The following is a 6,000-nucleotide window of genomic DNA, read 5'->3' as shown; positions in this document are numbered from 1 at the left end:
TCATGCCAGGAATAATAAGTGTGAAGCTTGATTTCCTCCCTTCTGTAATAAGCAGCCAATGAGGTATTTTTCCTTTATTCATGTGTTTAATCTAATACTGTTATAGCGCCAGCTAAACTGTTTTTGTATGTAAGCACTTCAGAGTTATACCAAGCTAATAAGTCACTCGTAAGATAAGGTTGTAAGAGTGTGCTTAACTGTATTTTTCATTTACTTTATAGTTCTCACGGAATTGATAATTCTGACTAAATCTACAGAATAAAGCCGCCAGTTAAAATCAAGGAACGGTTTGTTCGTGGTTACTGGAGGGAGCTACAGTGAGAACTCAATGCTCTTCACGAGCAAGAGAGAAAGAAGAATCTTACCCAGCTGTAAAACGTCTACAAGATTCCCAAATCCTGGTAGGCCCTGTCATCTGCCAGATAAGAGTTTTGCACCTACCTGCAACCTAAGAAGAAAATCTCCACATAAGGAAGCATCGTGAGGAAACATAAGGTCAAGACTAACAGGAAAGTCAGACACGCAAGTACAAGTCAAGGTGTTTGAAGGTGGTCCTAGCCTTGTGAACAGCTAATAAGAGACTTTAAGATTACAATTCGTAAGGACTGGAAATAGTTGTGTATTTTCAAGAGGCTGGTATTATGCATTTGTTCTTTCTATTCTTAATGTATCGCTTGTATGTGTATTACTGGAAAAATATTCTTTATTACTTAAAAAAATATATATAAAAATTATATATATAAAAAAAAGGGATATATATTATATATATATATATATATATATATAGTTACAAAACATTAAGGGTCAGCGTTACACCTATTAATTCTATTTTCACCTGTAAGTTAATAGTGTAATTGTTTGGTACGTGTTTGTTCAAGCCTTGTTACAAGCATTATACATGTTTATACCACGTACTAAGGTTTAAATTACAGTGAATTAGAGTATAAATTACCTACTCACTTATCCAAACCTTACCTAGAATTGATTTGATTTAGAATGTCAGAAAGAGTAGTTTCACTAAAGTGATAGAGATGGGGTAGGTCAAGTTGAGCAGCTGCAGCAACACCTCGCAAACTTCAAGCCCTTCATCAGAACAAACAAGCAGCAGGAAGAGGCCCAGACTGGTGTGGAGTCACTTCTGCCAGCGAATGATGATACAGAGGCTGCTAATGAGATATCACAACAAGAGCCACGAAAAGGTGAGAGGTCCGCAGGTTAACTGAAAAGGGCAGAGAACTGCGCGACGAAAGGTGGAGACAGCTCGAACATCGGTTCAGTGTCAGCTATGAGAAGTGGAAGGCTCTGGTAAAGGAAGCAAAACAGTCACTGACAGGCTGTTGCTCTGAAGACCTACTAGAAGACCTCTTAAACAAGATTAGTCATACCTCTACAGAACTAAACCTTGTCTATGTAAATTTGCGTCAAATCGACATTCCCGACAACGATATAAGACGCAGAGTTGATACTTGTGAAGCAGTTACAATGTCTATTATCAAGACTGTAAGGTGTCATTTAAAAGGCAGGGAAGAAGGTCAAAGTAACCAGATAGAACTGAACTGGAAGGACAGCAATTCCTTGTGCGTGTCCGAACTCTCACATAAGTCAAGTCTCAACTATCAGCCCTCAAGTGCTTCCTCCAGTCTCAAAGCAACTCAAAGGTCAACTCCAGACACTCAAGCGTGTCATCTGTCAAGAGACAAGAGGCTGCGGCGGAAGTTGCTGCTAACCAAGCAGCTTTAGAAGGAATGGTTAAGAAAGAACGCCAACTAGAAGAGCTTCAGAGACTCGAAGATGAGAGATAAGAAGAGGACAGCGGAGCAAGAAGCTGAGGCTGTGAAACGCAGCTTAGAAGAAGCTAGGCTGCGAGTCAAGTTAGAGGTAGAAAAGCTGCCAGACGAAGGACGCTAGAAGACAAGCGTAGAGAGTTAGAGCGCCTAGAAGTGCTCAAGAAACTAAATGCTGCCAAGGCGCGATGCAAGTGTATGAGCAAGATGAAAACTCAGAGGACGAGAAGAGAGAACTACTCTCTAACTGCAAATCTGTGAAAGAAGTCATGCACAGAAGTGGGTCATTTCACAGGTCTCTCACCACAACATGTTGTGACAAGCACACAACAAGAAGATGGCACCAAGACCATGTCAGGTTACTAGCGGAATCAATCAGTGAAAGCCGCCTCCCCATACCAGAACCAGTAACATTCATGGAGAACCACTCTCGTTCACTGACTGGAAGGTCTCTTTTCAGACTCTGATAGACAGGAAGAAATACCAGCAACTGAGAAGATATATTACTTAAGAAAATATGTCGGTGGGCCTGCCAAAAAAGCCATCGAAAGTTACTTTATGTTAGGAACAGAGTCAGCCTACCATGCTGCGTGGACCATTCTTGAAGAAAGGTACGGAAACAAATTCCTCATCGCCAAGTCCTTCAGAGATAAGCTCAATGCATGGCCTAAGATAGGATCCAAGGACAGTCTTGAACTTAGAGACCTTGTAGACTTTCTTCGCAGCTGTGAGGCTGCTATGTCTCAGAATAAGGGCCTGGAGGTGCTTAACGACTGTAATGAAAACCAAAAGATCCTCGCTAAACTTCCAGATTGGCTAACTTCAAGATGGAATAGAAAGGTCGAGAACATCTTAGAAGAAACTGAGACCTTTCCAAGCTTCAGTCAGTTTGTGAAGTTTCTCACGAGAGAAGCAAAGATCGCTGTAATCCTGTAACATCCCTTCATGCTTTGCAATCAAGCGAAGATGGAAAACCTAAGACACCAAGGATTCAAAGCCCCGGAGCAAGGGTGTTAGCAACTAACTCTGATGAGAAAGATACTGTTACTAGTGTGTCTTCTGTGAGATGTCAGGTCACAGTCTCCACAAATGCTGTAAGTTCATGGATAAGCCCACCACAGAGCGACAGAAGTTTCTTCAAGAGAATAAATTGTGCTTTGGCTGTTTAAGGCCTGGGCATCACTCGAAAGATTGTGATAACAGGAACACCTGCGACACGTGTCAGAGGAGGCATCCATCCTGCCTGCACGAAGATCGTACTAAAGAAAGTTAAGGGATAGGAAGACAGAGCCCCCACAAGATAAGGGACAAGAGCGTCAAGTGAGGCCATATCCAACAGAGTCGTAAGGGACATTAACAACACTCACACCTCCACAATCATTCCAGTATGGGTGTCAACCACAAGCGAGCCAGATCGTGAAGTTCTTGTGTATGCACTTCTTTGACACCCAGAGCGACACCACCTTTATCCTTGAAGAAGACAACAAACGCTCTCAATACAAGGAAGGAGCCAGTCCAACTGAAACTCTCTAGAATGGCTTCAAGGAATACCATTGTGCCTGCCAGAAGCTGTCTGGTTTGCAGGTTAGAGGGTTTTACTGGAGAAGAAATTCCCTTCTGCCAACGGGTAACGGGGATCCTTAYTGTAGCAACACACTTTTGGAGGGAAGGCAATCCCGCGCTGTGTTAGCTAAGTTTTCATGTCATCGGGTGTAGTTCATAAAGTTTGAAGCGTATATGTTAGGATGGTAACGTTATAATAATTAAGGATGAAGCGTGAATTCATGCCAGGAATAATAAGTGTGAAGCTTGATTTCCTCCCTTCTGTAATAAGCAGCCAATKAGGTATTTTTCCTTTATTCATGTGTTTAATCTAATACTGTTATAGCGCCAGCTAAACTGTTTTTGTATGTAAGCACTTCAGAGTTATACCAAGCTAATAAGTCACTCGTAAGATAAGGTTGTAAGAGTGTGCTTAACTGTATTTTTCATTTACTTTATAGTTCTCACGGAATTTGATAATTCTGACTAAATCTACAGAATAAAGCCGCCAGTTAAAATCAAGGAACGGTTGTGCTCGTGGTTACTGGAGGGAGCTACATTCAGACCCTTTACTCAATAGTTTGTTGAAGCACCTTTGACAGCGATTACAGCCTCGAGTATTCTTGGAAATGACGCTACAAGCTTAGCACACCTTTATYTGGGGAGTTWCTCCCATTCTTTTCTGTAGATTCTCTCAAGCACTGTCAGGTTGGATGGTGAGCGTCACTGCACGGTTATTTCAGGTCTCTCCAGAGATGTTCGATCAGGTTGAAGTCTGGGCTCTAGCTGGGCCACTCAAAGACAGTCAGAGGCTTGTCCCGAAGCCACTCCTGCGTTGTCTTGGCTTTATGCTTAGGGCATATGTCCTGAGCAGGTTTTCATCAAGGATCTCTCTGTACTTTGCTCCGTTCATCTTTCCCTCAAGCCTGACTAGTCTCCCAGTTCCTGCTGCTGAAAACCATCCCCACAGCATGATGCTGCCACCACCATGCTTCACCATAGGGATGATGCCAGGTTTCCTCCAGACTTCACGCTTGGCATTCAGGCTAAAGAGCTTTCTCATGGTCAGTCATTTAGGTGCCTTTTGGCAAACCCCAAGCAACTGTCATGTGCCTTTCACTGAGGAGTGGCTTCCGTCTGGCCACTCTACCATAAAGGCCTGATTGGTGGAGTGCTGCAGAGATTGTTGTCCTTCTGGAAGGTTCTCCCATCTCCAGAGGAACTCTGGAGCTCTGTCAGAGCGACCATCGTGTTCTTGGTCACCTCCCTGACCAAGGCCCTTCTCCCCTGATTGCTCAGTTTGGCCGGGCGGCCAGCTCTAGGAAGAGTCTTGGTGGTTCCAAGCTTCTTCCATTTAAGAATGATGGAGGCAACTGCGTTCTTGGGGACCGTCAATGTTGCAGAAATGTTTTAGTACCCTTCCCCACATCTGTGCCTCGATATAATCCTGTCTCGGAGCTCTACGGATAATTTCTTCGACCTCATGGATTGGTTTTTGCTCTGACATGCACTGTCAACTTTGGGACCTTATATAGACAGATTGATGAGATGTTTTATTTATTTAATCCATATTAGAATAAGGCTGTAATGTAACAAAATGTGGAAAAAGTCAGGGGTCTGAATACTTTCCAAATGTACTGTATATGGAGTCAGGAGGTCCCTCCAGCAACATAGACCCACCCAATTGGGAGCCAGGTCCACCCACTGGGGAGCCATGCCCAGCCCAGTTTTTCCCCACAAAAGGACTTTATTACAGACAGAAATACTCCTTAGTACTTTTCATTGTCCCCAGCAAAAGGTGCACCTGTGTAATGATCATGCTGTTTAATCAGCTTCTTGATAACCCACACCTGTCAGGTGGATGGATTACCTTGGCAAAGGAGAAATGCTCAGTAACCGGGATGTACACAAATTTGTGCTATTTTTTTTTAGAGAAATACACTTTTTGTGCGTATGGTACATTTCTGGGATCTTTTATTTCAGCTCATGAAAAATAGGACCAACACTTTACGTGTTTTGTTTATATGTTTGTTCAGTATATTTTAGACCTATATGAATCATACCTTTGGAAGCACATCTCATGAGTAGCAGACCCTTTTCCTTTCTTCCTGTTCCAATCAAATTAGCCTAAACCTACTGTCAAGTTACCAGGTTGTTAGCTAGCTAGGTAACATGACTGAACAACGTGGTTTGTTATCAAACCAATAATTAGTGACCCAGAATGACTTAAAAAATGGCCCACGACTTGGTTTTTTGAAATTATATAAATGCGCAAAAAAAGGCATCTCAGGTAATATGGGTCATATTACATTTTTTAGAGACAAGACGTTTTTCTTTGCTGTAAAGGTGCAAGCATGCCTGTCGCGAAGCGGTGCTCCATTTTCCCTCTCTGACACTGGCTGCATGACAGTGAACTTGCAAAGTGTACTCAGACTGGTCTGTGCTCTTGGTTATAACAGGCGGCGATGAAATGATATAATGTATCAACATTGTTTGCTTTGTGTGCTGCTCCAATGTAACAAATGTACAAATCTACTGAAAACTCATCAGGGTCTTGGTCTGCATCCCTGCTCGCCATCACGGCTGAATTATATATATTTTTAAACTGACGGGAGGAATAGACGCGCGTGAAAAGCGGACCGAGAGAAGCAGGTAAGGGCATGTAGGGGATGCG

The 6,000-nt window shown here is 42.8% G+C and overlaps 1 protein-coding gene across 2 annotated transcripts in view; it reads right to left on the bottom strand.

Annotated features, from left to right (window-relative positions):
* Positions 1–6,000, bottom strand: part of LOC111956542 (serine/threonine-protein kinase N2) — a 50,661-nt gene that overhangs the window by 33,124 nt on the left and 11,537 nt on the right. The gene's annotated exons all lie outside the window — the stretch shown is intronic.

Source organism: Salvelinus sp. IW2-2015, linkage group LG32 (assembly GCF_002910315.2).
Source record: "Salvelinus sp. IW2-2015 linkage group LG32, ASM291031v2, whole genome shotgun sequence".
Lineage (NCBI taxonomy): Eukaryota > Metazoa > Chordata > Actinopteri > Salmoniformes > Salmonidae > Salvelinus > Salvelinus sp. IW2-2015.
This window is presented reverse-complemented; position numbering and strand designations above follow the sequence as displayed.